This window comes from Lathyrus oleraceus, chromosome 3 (genome assembly GCF_024323335.1).
Source record: "Lathyrus oleraceus cultivar Zhongwan6 chromosome 3, CAAS_Psat_ZW6_1.0, whole genome shotgun sequence".
Classification (NCBI taxonomy): domain Eukaryota; kingdom Viridiplantae; phylum Streptophyta; class Magnoliopsida; order Fabales; family Fabaceae; genus Lathyrus; species Lathyrus oleraceus.
Genome location: NC_066581.1, coordinates 53771620 through 53786696, shown reverse-complemented (window position 1 = coordinate 53786696; position 15077 = coordinate 53771620). Strand labels below are relative to the sequence as shown.

Sequence of the window (15077 nt, the reverse complement as noted above, 5' to 3'; positions counted from 1 at the left end):
TAAACTGTGAAAAGATTTATTTTGTTTTACTTTCTCTTACAGTGACTTTTGACAAAACCCTAAATATTAGTTTTGTTCAATTGAGTAACAATTTATACGTATATTATTGTGCAATCCTACATCGACAAAAATAGTACACTTATTATTTTTCCGATCAACTTACTTTGTGTACCATTATGGCCAAATTAGGGAATGTACCTATAAAAATGGCATCTAAACCCGACAATGATGAGTCCTCGTAATTCATTAGAGTTGAGAATACCTTGTGGACATTTTCTACAGGGTGGATCCTCATATCCATGCCCATAATGCTCCCAACGATAGTTCTGAGTCGGGGTTGGACTTTTGAAGTAGTAATAATAATCCTACAACAAAGGAAATTGCTACTCGCACCGCCTCCCTTATCCGTGTTTACTTTGACTTATGTATTGCTCTATCTAGGGAGATGGAGTGTGAGACTGGTTTCTTCATCCACTCCCTCAAGAAAGGCTTCATTCAGAGTCATTCTAGGGTTTGTGCTTCTTTTCAAAATTGCCCGGTTGATGTTAGTCAAAATGTTTTTTTATGATGCAGAAACAAACACAATTTTCCTTAAAAGTTTTTGGAGCGGACTGATGCAACTTAATATCGCTGGGTAAATTTTGAATTTCCAGGGACGGTTTTATAATATATATATATATATATTATATATATATATATATATATATATATATATTATATATATATATATATATATATATGAGATACTGCCATTGATAATGCTGATGTCGAGGTAGGGCCGTCTTCTGATTGCTTGATTTCTTGTATACCTACAAACAAAAAGACCTGCATCAAGTTTGAAGGATGTTCTATTCCCTTTTATGACAATATTCTTCGGAAGTTTATGTGAGACAACCTCTAACCGCTTTCGATAAGGAGGTGTTTGATCACCTATGCATTTCCCCCTCTTAACTCCACTCAGTTGCTTAGGATTTCGTAAAAGTGTTTCAAAATTGATATAAATATAAGGGGAAATGAGTTCTGCCTCAAAAAATATCTTCTTTCATTTCTTCTCTGTCAATCGTACCTCAACGAAAAAAGGGTGTGTTTAAGGGTTTGTTTCCTTTTATCAGAGCAATAATAATAAATTCTTCGTTGTCTATAATGAGAATTGGAAGTATTTTAAACCTCACTACTTCTTAATAACTCCATTATCCCTAGTAGCTCACTCAGAATTCTGCAACGTTCTAGATTCTGCTTCGGAGTCCACTGCTTGTACGGACAGAGCCCGAAGGTCCCGATCTCTGAATCATTTCGAGGAGAAAACTGGGTTTTACTCTGTTTCTCACATCTCCCTTATTGCTGAAGAGAGGGCTACAAAAGCATATTTTCTCATTTTCTGATCAGTTCATTAGTACCCAAGATGTCGTGGGTGTGAGTTATGAGGAAGATAGGAGGAAACTCTTTGGTTATAGGCCTAAATATGGTGTTTCTATTTAGTGGTAAATCATGTCATTATTACTTAACCATCAATTTAGTTTGTTGACTTTTCAGATGATATGAAAGCCGAAAGAGCTGATGAACCTTTATCTCCATCAGTTTCTCCGCAGTTGAAGCATGAGGGGTGTCATTAGGGCTAATTCAACTATCTTCTAAGCGATGAAGCAAGAAGAATATTAATAGGAGCGTGCTATATCTTGAACTAAGAGGAACTGTGGAAAAGATCCTGTTCGAGAATAAACCCCATCGAAGAGACAAAGGCTACCAGGACAGGCTCCCACGACCATTTCTTTGGCCAAACGTGACGAAGCTTCTCCCTTTCAACTTCCTAACATATTTGACTGTCAGATTCCTCGCACCGCCTCAAAGATAAAAATATGTGTATCTGCTAAGGATTATGCTTTCATCCATAATCTTTCTAAGACAGGTAAGTCGGGGTTACTGGCGGAGTCAACCTTCTAGATACTGCAGATGGATTTCATCACGACTTTACTTGCAGCTGGCCATGGGGAACTCTTAGCACCAGGTGCCCTCCCTCAGGAGACCGGATCTTTGAGGACGTAACATGAACTTGCCCAAGGTGCCTTAGCTGTTGAAGTCGAGCTTAAAGAAGAAGAAGGGATTCACTCGTGTGAAGTAAAAGTCTTTCAAGATGAATTGGCCAACTTAAATCTTAGTAAATTATTTTCACTTATTAAGGGATAGTATAATTAACTTTAGAATATAGAGAGGTTGTTTTATAAATTATTATTGGTGTTAAGTAGTAGATGAAAAGAAAGATGTTGTTGGAATAGTAGATAATTACACCATTAACTCTTCAACAAATGGAATGATGTTGGAAAAATGTTGTTTTAATTATGAAAATATTATATATTTTCGATTCCATAGATATACAATAAATACCATTGGCAAAGTTTAGCATAGCGGTTCGATTCTATTGATTTTTTTTTATAGTTTTGAAAAAAAAAACCTAAATTAAGATACACAACATGCTTGAAAAACTAAATTAGGATACCGCTGGAATATTGTTGTAGGATTGTATTAATATCAACAATTATATATATATATATTATATATATATATATATATATTATATATATATATATATATATATATATATATATATATATATATATATATAATTAAATTTATATCATCCTTATTCTTACACATGAAATATATCATTTCATATTTATCTATACATATAAATAAATTTTATATTTTATGTTGCATCAAATAAATTGAGGGTATCCTACTAATTCCTTTCCAATAAATATATCACATATAAAATAACTACCTAAAAAACTGCCCCGCATCGTAAATTGTTTTTCAATATTTCTGACTTATATAATTGCACCTCCGTGAGAAAAATTAAGTTGTAAATATTAAAGTAGTTATATCGACGCACACATGACACAAGGAACACACCAAACTTGACATATCAGCATGAAACTCACATGTCCCAGTAACCAACACATGATCAGGTCATGCAACACTGCATTATTGCTTCTCGTTACGAAATTTTTACAAAAATAACTTAGGAAATCTCCAAAATATCTATGATTTCAAAAAAATTTCTAAATTATCCCACTTTTAAGAGGAGATACCAATTCAATTAGAGCTTCAGTGTAAAATGTAATTTTTGTGTTATAAATAGATGCATTGTGTGAGTAATTGTTTCACATCTCAAATAATCATTTGGCAATCATGTTTGATGTTCGTCACCGATACGAAAAAGTGATTTATGCGAGAGACAAACCTCAGATGCTGATGTTGTTCTAGAACATCACTACGTTCGATCAACTGAAGAGGGAGCTGGTTCGTTGGTTAGATGGGAAAATACCAGAAGGGAAAAAAATTAGAAGTATTAAGAGACTTGACAGTATCTTTGGTTGAGTGCGAATGAAGACTGATAAGGATGATAGGGAAATGATGTTCGGTCGAGACGACATCAATTTGATTGTTGTAATCAGTTAGAAATATTTATGTTTTCATATAGCTTATTTTGTACTGATGTTTGTTGGGAACCTCGTTGTAACAAAAACTTAATGATATATAATGATTGAAGGTTACAGAAATACAATGTTACAAAAAGCTTAAGACCTAGATGATGCTCCTCGATTGGGATAGTTGTTCTTGTTGTGTCCTGATTGACAATAAATACTACATAATCTTATCATTTTATCTGTGGAATCCATCTCTGTTCTGATACGTGTGCTGTTTGGTCTTCCTTTTTTCTTTCTACGCATCTCGTCATTGTGCCAAACAATATCACCTTCATATGAAGGCCAATAATCCTCCATTGGTAGTACTGAGAAGCTTTGATTATATACATTCATGACGATGTCAGCCTTGTACACATCAGATAAATGGCTGTAAGCATCTTGATGAGTATAAGCGCATGCTGCAATGACATGAGAGCAAGGTATGCGGAAGGTCTGGAATTTTCCACAATCGCACCAACTTCTGTTTAGTCTAACAGCGTAGGCTAAATTTGGCATCCCCTCGTTGTGGTCCATTGTTTCCTGGACGCTGAAATTTTGCCTATGACGGTCAAAGACTGTTACAGTGTGTGTGCTAGCTTTGATGCTCTCCTCTTTTATGACCTTCATGCAACACTCACTGAATACTTGCCCAGACATTAACACCACACTCCATCTTTCACCTCTGGTTGCGAACGTAGAAGCCAACCTATAATAGGTTGATCTTAACAAGGCGGTTATCGGCATATTTTGAATTCCTTTGAATACCCCGTTCATGCATTCCACAAGGTTTGTTGTCATGTGGCCCCATCGACAACCTCTGTCAAATGCCCTTGTCCACTGCTCTACTGGTATGTTATTTAGCCATCTCCTTGCGTCTTCATTAGACAGTCTAATTTCATCATGATAATATTGAAATGACGGATGAGTTAGAGCATACCCAACATTCACCACCTTCTTGCGAAGATTCTTATCTTTTATAGCATGCATGAAGTTTCGTGCAATGTGTCTGATGCAATAGACATGGGTAGAAGGAGGATCATGCCATCCGTTGTCATGGTTGTTGTAGGCACTCTCAATGGCAGCATGTCTATCAGAAATCAAACAGAGATTGGCTTGTGGAGCCACATGCGTTCTGAGATGTCGAAGAAAGAAACCCCATCCACCAACCGTTTCACCTTCAACAAGAGCAAAGGCAATGGGAAAGACATTGTTGTTGTCGTCTTGTGCAACCGCCATGAGCAAAGTACCCTTGTATTTTCCGTATAACCAAGTGCCATCAATTTGAATAATAGGTTTGCAGAATGCGAAACCTTTGATGCACGAGTCAAATGCCCAAAAGAGATGGTGAAAGATTCTATTACCTGTAGCACAAGTTCCGTCTGGCATCATCGCTGGCAATGTCTCCATAATTGCCATAGTTCTTGGGACATATGTTTTTAGTGCCCATAAAAACCAGGGCAATTCCTTATATGAATCCTCCCAGTTGCCGAAAATTTGTTCAACAACCTTTGTCCTTGCAATTCAGGCTTTCTTGTAAGATGGAGTATAATTATATGTTGTTATGATATGGGATATAATTATACTCACCTTCACTGATGGGTCTTTATTAACCAACGGTAGAATGTCTTGACATATCAACGTTGCGCTTAGTTTACGGTGATCTTGTTCAACGTTAGTTGCAATGCAACTGTGAGGTGGGTTTATTGAAGCGATCTCTCAAGAGTCGTTTTTCTTCTTGTAAGACGCAGCCAAACTAAACTTACAAAGCATGTTACGACATTCGATAACATACCTTCTAGAATCAGTGCGTTTCACTGTAAAATTAACAGAGTTGTTCATGTGGAATTTTTTGATAGCCAGAACACATTCTTCTTTGGTACGAAACATGTCTCCCACCTTTAATTCGCCTTTTGATCTCGGATACAGATTATAGAAAACACTGTTGGATGTTTCATTATCGTGCAGATCCATATTTGTCATATGCTGGGGCGGATTGTAGACATGACTAGGAGGTATTGGTGGTGGCTGATCATCATCTTCATCGTCGTTGTTCATCATGTGATCAACCTGTATCTCGGTCTCCTCTTCTTCTTCATCAACGATGTCCACTTCTACTTCTGCTTCTGGGTTGGCGTCATCTGACCATTGTGGATCAAATTCACCAGATTCATCCTGACTGGTTAGTTGAGACTGTTGAGATTGTATACATGGTTGAAGAGTAATGTACAACTCAATACAATTGCAGCCTGAATGTTCATGACTAACAAACATGTATTTAACATCTTCACCGTCTCGTACCTTAAGGGGAAATACTTACATTGACTATTCTAAAAAAATATTGGATTTTGATATGTGATCTTTGACACAATACCCGATCCTATATAGGATTGTATTCTTTTTTTCAAATGCAAGAAGGTTTCATTTCTCTTGATCGTGAGTCTAATGGTATCGGTGTTTCGAAAACAAAAACCATATAGCTCAGACTTGTATGTTTCACCGTTGCAGTGAACGTTGACACTGTATAATGATGAAGATGACATTATGCAGATGAAAACTATTTTCTTATTGCATATGAATATGAGTAAAGTGTCTTGGATGTTGATAGTAAGACACTTAAATAGAGGAGTGAAGTGTCTCACATGCTAGCTAGTTCGAAGTGACGTGTCGCACATGCAAGCTACTCCGAAATGATGTGTCAACCATGCAAGCTACTAAGAAGTGACATGTTCAACATGCAAGAGAGAGGACAGCCACATGTCAGACATGCAGACACACACTCCAAATGAATTGGCGCCCCCACTCATTCCTTGCACATGGGTGCCAGTTCAAGTGGAGACACCTTGTCAAAGCATGCATTCAGACCTCGAAACCAAGCAATCAGACCTATGTTTTGCATGCATGTCCCTATGGAGGCGCCAATTTGAATGGCGACCCCTCTTAAAGGTTATACATGGTCTCCAATTCAAGTGGAGACACCATGCAAGCACAACTTTTCATGCTCCCATCCATTTGCCTATAAATACATCCACTCCATCAACACTTTTTCCACACTATCACTCTCACTACTTCTTCTACAATACTTCTTCTACAATTTCATCTGCAACAACTTCTTGTAGTTTCATCTACACCAACCCCCCGACAAAATGTATATCCTCACAATGGGCGAATCGCATAGAGGAACGGTTGCAAACATCGCAACATATGTAAGTTTTTTCTTTTGTTAACTTTTTATCTTTCATCTTCACCACCTCCCTTTTATTACATACCAACTTAGTCAAGTTTTTTGTTCTTTCTTTTATAGGATGTATCAAGGTTCCGAACTCGGGTCCACGAATATGTCCATATGGACCCGATGATTCAACCTTATGTTGAACTCGCCGATTTTGGTCATATAAGCAAGATTTGGTCTTGGTCCGTAGATAACAAATGCATTTTAGCTTTATACGAAAGATGGAGACCAGAGACACACATATTTTGGTTCCCAACTGGTGAGTGTACCGTGACGTTAGAAGACGTCTACATGCTTTTGGGACTACCCGTTGAAGGTAAGGTTGTTAATGGTAAAACCAACTATGCGAATTCAATTTGCATGGATCTCTTGGAGACTGATTTGTTAGATGAAAACGCAAGAGGTCAAGGTATACTACTTTCACGCCTTAAGTCGTACTATAATAGTTTATACTTAGATGAGCATTCTACCGAAGATGCTCTAATAATAAAAACTAGGTATTACATTATGCTGTTAATTGGCTCGTTTTTATTTCCCGAAGGTAGTGGTTCTAGCATGCATATTATGTATTTACCTTTACTTAGACATGTAGATAGAATAGGAAGTTACAGTTGGGGATCTGCTTGTCTAGCCTATCTCTATAGCTCCTTATGCAAAAACTCACACAAAGACACATCTACATTTTCTGGATGTGCTGTTTTTCTAAAGCATGGGGTTGGTCAAGACTACGTCCCTAGCACCCGTCAACAACAACCCTTTTACATTTCCGTATGCACAAAAGTAAGTTGTTTAAATTGCTATATCTTTACTTACTTCTTTTAAGATTATTATCTCTAACTAATATTTTTTGACTTTTTCGTGTAGATGGTCTGCACGTGGTATGAGTTACAACAGATGTCCAAGACACTGTATTACTCAGTATCGCAACCTGTTGGATCACATTCGAATGACAGACGTAAGGAAAATAACTTAATTATTTTGTTATATTTTGTTAACTTCTTCTACCTTGACTATAATCCAATCTTCTTTTATATTTCAGTTTATTTGGCGTCCATACCTTAATTTGGATCATGACCATCAAGTCAACGCTGAAGACGCGACCGTATGGACTGCATGCACACCGATAATACGGTTCACAACTGTGGAGATGCAGAACAGTGATCGTGTGAAGCTGCAGTTCGGTATGCCCCAAAATATCCCAGATCCCCCAGCTAGCCTAGGAGAATGGCATTTGCGCAAAGTTAACGACCAATGGAACTTCAATCCATGGCAAAGCTTCGCAAGATCGGAGTGTCGCAAATGGAAGCACCGTCATGACCATGTCTTAACTGACGCGGTCATGCCAACTGAAGAAAAACCAAGTCGTACTTATATGGCTTGGTACATATCGGTTGGTTTTCAGTTCATCACCGAGGATATGTACTTGTACAACCCACGCCAGATGACTTACACACCTGACACCTCAACATCAAACCCCCAACAACAGTGTCATACCGGATACTGATAACACGAAATTATATCACAATTTAGGACTTAATTCAATTAAATTATATTATTATTTACTTTAATTTATTTCATTTTATCAGATATTACGCGGTATTTCCTTTCTATTTATCTCAGGTATCTATTTGAAGCAAAAGTAAAAAAAGGAAGAAAAGGAGGTGCAAAAAGAAGTTTCTGGAAACAAATAGCAAAAGCCAAGCCCAGCCCAAAGAAGGCACATGCGTTGTGCCTGTGACGAGCGTCACAGAGGTTGTGACGAGCGTCACGCTATATGCACTTGTGTGACGAGCGTCACACATGGTGTGACGGACGTCACACCATTCCCCTATATTTGAGGCACAAGGAACGCTTCAGACACGTTGAGAGAGAGTTGAGCCCTATTTCCACGCCCAACTATTCTGCACATTGAAGACTTTTGACGCGGAAGCAGTTGCAGGAGGTAGCATATAAATAGTAGCTTTTTGGAAAGCTCGGGGTTCCACGCTTTTTCCAGATTTTTGCCGTTTTCGCATTTTTTTCTTCTTCCAGCAGCTTAGGCATATTTTTACAGTATTACTTTGACAAATTTTTATATTGTTTTCCTTTTGCAATTCTATTTTCTTTTCTAGCTCTTAATTAATTTTTCACACAATAGTTTCTACACCGGAAACTATTGTGTACCTTTTACCGGATCTAACCTTACGTTAGAATCTAGTTTTTTTTATTCCTTCGTTTTATTTTTCTACCTGATTGAAGAACTCAAGAACAAATCCAACCGGTCTGTGGTGGAGTGTTCAAGACTGCTGTTTAATTATTCAGGTTCTATATTTATTTGTTGAATTTATATATGCTTGTTTTTACTATTAATTTATACTGTTTGCCTGCGATGAGTCTGTTTATGCATGATATTTATTTAAGTCTGTTTAGCATGTCTGGCTAATTTATTTAGGTATCGGTATGTAAAGTAAGCGGAATGAAGGAATCAAAACTAAGTTGGTTTATTTAAGTTTAAAATTAAAATCACTCTTTTTATGGTCTCAATTTACAGGTTTATTAATAAAGTTTTTGTACGAAAGTAGAAGACATAAAGAAGTTAAAATCAATAGAGCGAGAGTTTGAGGTTTTGACTGGACAGTGTAAATTGGACATTAATTCTAGATCAGGGCGAGAGCATTTTTTAGAGTTAATTAAATTCTAACCTTTTTCAAAAAGTATTTTTAAAGATTGAATGTGAGGGCGAGAGTTAAGCATTTGAGTTTAATTATATAACCTAAGTCAACAGAGCGAGAGTTTGAGATAAGGGTGTTTAAACGATTAGTGTTTTCTTAAAAGAGTTTCTACGGATTCTATTGTTTTCAAAAAGTGGTTTTTGACTTAACTATAAGTGACAGCTACGTTAATATAAAATCATAGTTTATTCAACAGAGCGAGAGTTTGAGATAAAACTTTTAACCAATAGCGTCAACTGAAAAGATTTACTTTAAAACCAAGAAACCAATAAAGAATTGATTCCCTAATTACGACGAACTACATACCGATATCCGCTTTATTGATATTTAATCTAGAATTTAGTTTAGTTTTAGCCTTTTCCCCCAAAAATCAAAGTATTGCCTGCCTTAGCTTTACGAAGTAACCTTAGATAACGGTATATCGATTCATAAGTCCCTGTGGGATCGATATCTTTTAAAACTACGCGATAGAACTGTGCACTTGCAGTTTGTACCCCAATTCGACTCATAAAGTCGAGCGATCAAGTTTTTGGCGTCGTTGCCGGGGACTTTTATTTAGTCGATATCGTAACTCTCCTGTTACGCTGTAGAGACTAAGGCTTTTCATTTTCTTTTCTTTCTTTCGTTGATTTGTATGCCACGCACTCGCTCACAAGGGGAACCGCTCTACTTACGAATCAACGATATCGAACTATATCTCCGAGTCTTACGACGAATTCGGGAATATCGTGCTGCGAACAATCTCCCTCCTGTAGAACTTCCTGATTTCAAAAATATTTTCCCTTCGATACCCGAGATGGCAGAACCAGCTCGTGCTCTTAGAGATTACGCCGCTCCATCGCAAGATGAACCGCATTCAAGTATTGCTCCACCCGCAATCGAAGCAAACAACTTTGAACTCAAACCTTCACTGTTGCAGGCAGTGCAACAGAACCAATTCTCTGGGAATCCTACCGAGGATCCTAACCTTCATTTATCCGTATTTGTCCAATACGCTGATACTGTTAAAGCTAATGGTGTCACTTCAGAGGCAATTCGACTTCGTCTTTTTCCTTTCTCACTAAGAGATAGCGCTAGAAGATGGCTTCAATCTCTTCCTTCCAACTCAGTCACCACATGGAACGAATTGAAGAAAGTTTTTCTTGCTCGATATTTTCCGCCAAACAAAACAGCTATGTTAAGAGCCCAAATAAATGGATTTAAACAGAAAGATAACGAGTCTCTTTTCGAAGCATGGGAAAGATACAAAGACATGATGAGACTTTGTCCACACCATGGTTTAGAAGACTGGTTAGTAATTCATACATTCTATAATGGTCTCCTGTACAACACAAGGTTAACAATAGATGCCGCCGCAGGTGGTGCGCTAATGAACAAACCTTATGCTGACGCTTACCAACTTATCGAAAGCATGGCTCAAAACCACTATCAGTGGGGAACCGAACGAACAATGGTGGAAAACCCTCAAACGAAAACTGGCATGTACGAGATAAGTAACCTTGATCATGTTAATGCAAAAGTGGATGCTCTGGTCCAGAAAATTGAAAGTTTAAATGTATCACCTCCAGCCACAGTAGTTGCCATAACTCAGAATTGCGAAGTCTGTGGAATCCAAGGTCACACTCCTGCAGATTGTCAACTCCTAACAGGAATCCAAGCGGAGCAAGTAAACTATGCTCAAGGAAGCCCTTATTCGCATACCTATAACTCAAATTGGAAGAATCATCCAAATTTTTCATATAAGAGTAATAATGCTCTATACGCACCTGGACAATCTCCAAATCAAGCCCCAGCTATACCTCCGGGATATCAGAAGCCGACCCCATCTACATCTAACAATAACGCCCCTAGGAAATCCAACTTGGAAATCATGATGGAAAACTTTATAGCTTCTCAACAGCAAACCAATAAAGATTTCTTAAACTAGAATGTACACACTGGCGAACAAATTAAACAACTAGCAAGTAAAGTAGATGCCCTGGCTACTCATAACAAAATGCTGGAAACGCAAATATCACAAGTAGCTCAACAACAAGCGCCTACTGCTGCCCCAACTGGTACATTTCCTGGCCAACCCCAACCTAACCCAAGAAGCCACGCTCATGCAATTATACTGAGAAGTGGAACGGAAGTGGAAGGACCGTCTGACCCAAGGATAGAAAACCAAAACTCTGAAAGGTCAACTGAGGAAAGTGAACCTAAGGAAAAGGCAGAGAGTAATAAGGAAACCGTAGAAAAGAAGGAACCTTATGTACCTCCTCCACCTTATAAACCACCTATCCCTTACCCTCAAAGGCTTGTTAAAACCAAAGATGCGGGCCAATTTAAAAAAATTGTCGACCTACTAAAACAATTAAACGTCACTATTCCGTTTACAGAAGCTATTACGCAGATGCCCTCATATGCCAAGTTTTTAAAAGAAATTCTTTCTAATAAAAGAAAACTTGAAGATAGCGAAACCGTTACACTTACTGCTGAATGTAGTGCTATAATACAGAATATGCCTCCTAAACTTAAAGACCCAGGTAGTTTCTCTATACCCTGTCACATAGGAAAATTTGTCATTGACAAAGCCTTATGCGATTTAGGAGCCGGTATTAGTGTTATGCCTTTATCCATATGCAAGAGACTTGAAATGGGAGAATTAAGACCAACTAAAATGTCTGTGCAACTAGCAGATCGTTCCGTAAAATATCCTGTAGGAATTCTTGAAAACATTCCAGTGCGCATAGGTCAATTCTACATTCCAACTGATTTTATAATTATGGATATTAGAGAAGATGAAGTTACGCCCATTATACTGGGAAGACCGTTCTTAGCAACTGCCGGTGCAATCATAGACGTAAAACGAGGACGACTCACTTTCGAAGTATGAGAAGAGAAAATTGAGTTCATTCTTTCCCAATTTTTGAAAGCACCTGCAATAGAAGATACATGTTACTTCATGGATATCATCGATGAATGCATAAAAGAAACGGAGTTAGAAAAAGACAAATCATCTGACTACCTTGTAGAAGACAAACTTAACCAATGTTTAGCAATAACACCGGACCCTACGCAATGCCTCAAGGAACCAACCTTAGACCTGAAAACACTTCCCAAGAATCTGAGATATGAATTCCTAGACTTAGAGCTTGAACGACCAGTGATAGTTAATGTTGACCTAGGAAGACTCGAAACAGAAAAACTCCTGCATATCTTAAGAAAATATCCAACCGCACTAGGTTACAACATCACCGATCTTAAAGGAATAAGTCCTTCTATTTGTATGCATCGCATCATGTTAGAAGAAGACTGTAAAACTTATAGGGAACAATAGAGGAGACTAAACCCGACCCTGAGTGAGGTAGTGAAGAAGGAAATAACCAAGTTATTAGAGGCAGGTATCATATATCCTATATCTGATAGCAAATGGGTTATTCCTGTACACGTAGTACCAAAGAAAGGAGGTATAACAGTCATTGAAAATGAAAAAGGAGAAACTATAACCAAACGAATCGAATCGGGATGGAGAATGTGCATTGACTATAGGAAACTAAACAAAGCAACCCGAAAAGATCATTTCCCTTTATCATTCATTGACCAGATGTTAGAACGATTAGCAAAACATTCTCATTTCTGCTATCTAGACGGTTACTCAGGTTTCTTTCAAATACCAATTCATCCTGATGACCAAGAAAAGACAACGTTCACGTGCCCTTTTGGTACCTTCGCTTATAGACGAATGCCGTTTGGCTTGTGTAATGCTCCTGCAACTTTCCAAAGATGCATGATGGCAATATTCGCCGATTTTCTAGAAAACATCATGGAAGTATTTATGGATGACTTTTCCGTATGCGGACAAAGCTTTGAAGAATGTCTTGAAAACCTAGAGAAAGTTCTAGAGCGATGTGTAAAAGTAAACCTAGTACTTAATTGGGAAAAATGCCACTTTATGGTACAAGAAGGAATTGTTTTAGGACACATCATCTCAAATAGAGGAATTGAAGTAGACAAGGCCAAAATAGAGGTAATCGAAAACCTTCAACCTCCGAAGACTGTGAGAGAAGTACGAAGCTTCTTAGGACATGCCGGTTTTTACCGACGATTCATTAAAGACTTCTCTAAAATAACCAAACCGTTGACCGGATTATTGATGAAAGATGCTGAATTCATATTCGACAATAAATGTTTAGAAGCATTTCAAACGCTTAAACAAGCACTGATCTCCGCACCCATAATGCAGACACCAGATTGGAATGAACCATTCGAAATAATGTGTGATGCCAGCGATTACGCTGTAGGTGCTGTTTTAGGACAACGAAAAGATAAAAAGCTTCATGTTATATATTACGCAAGTAGAACTCTAGATGAAGCACAAATGAATTACGCCACAACCGAGAAAGAACTTCTAGCAGTAGTGTTTGCGCTAGATAAATTTCGTTCTTACTTAGTCGGAGCCAAAATAATCATCTACACTGACCACGCTGCTATCAAATACCTCTTAACTAAAAAGGATGCAAAACCTAGACTCCTAAGGTGGATCCTGTTACTACAAGAGTTCAATTTGGAAATCAAAGACAAGAAAGGAACTGAAAACGTAGTAGCAGATCACCTCTCTAGACTTGAGAACCTTGAACCGGAAAGAACAGCAATTAACGATGATTTCTCGTACGATAAGCTTATAGCTACTTTAGAAGAAAACAACGCTGATAAACAGGTAGAAACTACCTTAGCAATATCTGTTACACCGTGGTACGCTGACCTCGTCAATTATTTAGCTGCCGGAATAGTTCCACCTACCTTATCGTACCAGCAAAAGAAACGATTCTTCTATGATATAAAACATTATTACTGGGATGACCCCTTACTTTTTAAAAGAGGTCCCGATGGTATTTTCCGTCGGTGTATACCCGAAGAAGAGGTAGAAAGTATAATCCAACACTGTCACTCCGCTCCTTATGGTGGACACGCAAGTACATCCAAGACCTGCTCTAAAATCCTACAAGCCGGTTTTTATTGGCCAAGTATATGGAAGGATGTACATGCAACTATTAAGAAATGTGACAGATGTCAACGCACAGGAAACATATCTAGACGTGACGAGATGCCACAAAAGGGCGTTTTGGAAGTCGAGATTTTCGACGTGTGGGGAATAGACTTCATGGGACCTTTTCCATCCTCTTTCGGCAACAAATACATACTCGTGGCAGTTGACTACGTATCAAAATGGATTGAAGCCATAGCTTCCCCAACAAACGACACACGAGTAGTAACTAGACTCTTTAAGAATATAATATTTCCAAGGTTTGGTGTCCCAAGAATAGTTGTCAGTGATGGTGGATCGCATTTCATATCCAGAGTACTCGAAAAACTACTGCTTAAGTATGGCGTAAGACATAGAGTAGCGACACCTTACCACCCTTAAACCAGTGGGCAAGTGGAAGTATCTAACAGAGAAATCAAACAGATACTAGAAAAAACAGTCGCCACTTCAAGGAAAGACTGGTCATTGAAATTACCAGAAGCTTTATGGGCATACCGAACTGCTTACAAAACACCCATAGGGACAACCCCATTTAAGCTAATTTATGGAAAATCCTGTCACCTCCCGGTAGAATTAGAACATAAAGCCTATTGGGCTATTAAAAATCTAAATTTAAACTATAAAGCCGCCGGTGAAAAGAGAATCCT

General features: G+C 38.0%; 1 non-coding gene across 1 annotated transcript; it reads right to left on the bottom strand.

Annotated features, from left to right (window-relative positions):
* Positions 1-10578: 10578 nt before the first annotated feature.
* Positions 10579-10685, bottom strand: LOC127133422 (small nucleolar RNA R71). The gene has a single exon (XR_007807399.1). It is a non-coding gene; the product is annotated as a small nucleolar RNA R71 (small nucleolar RNA).
* Positions 10686-15077: the final 4392 nt, after the last annotated feature.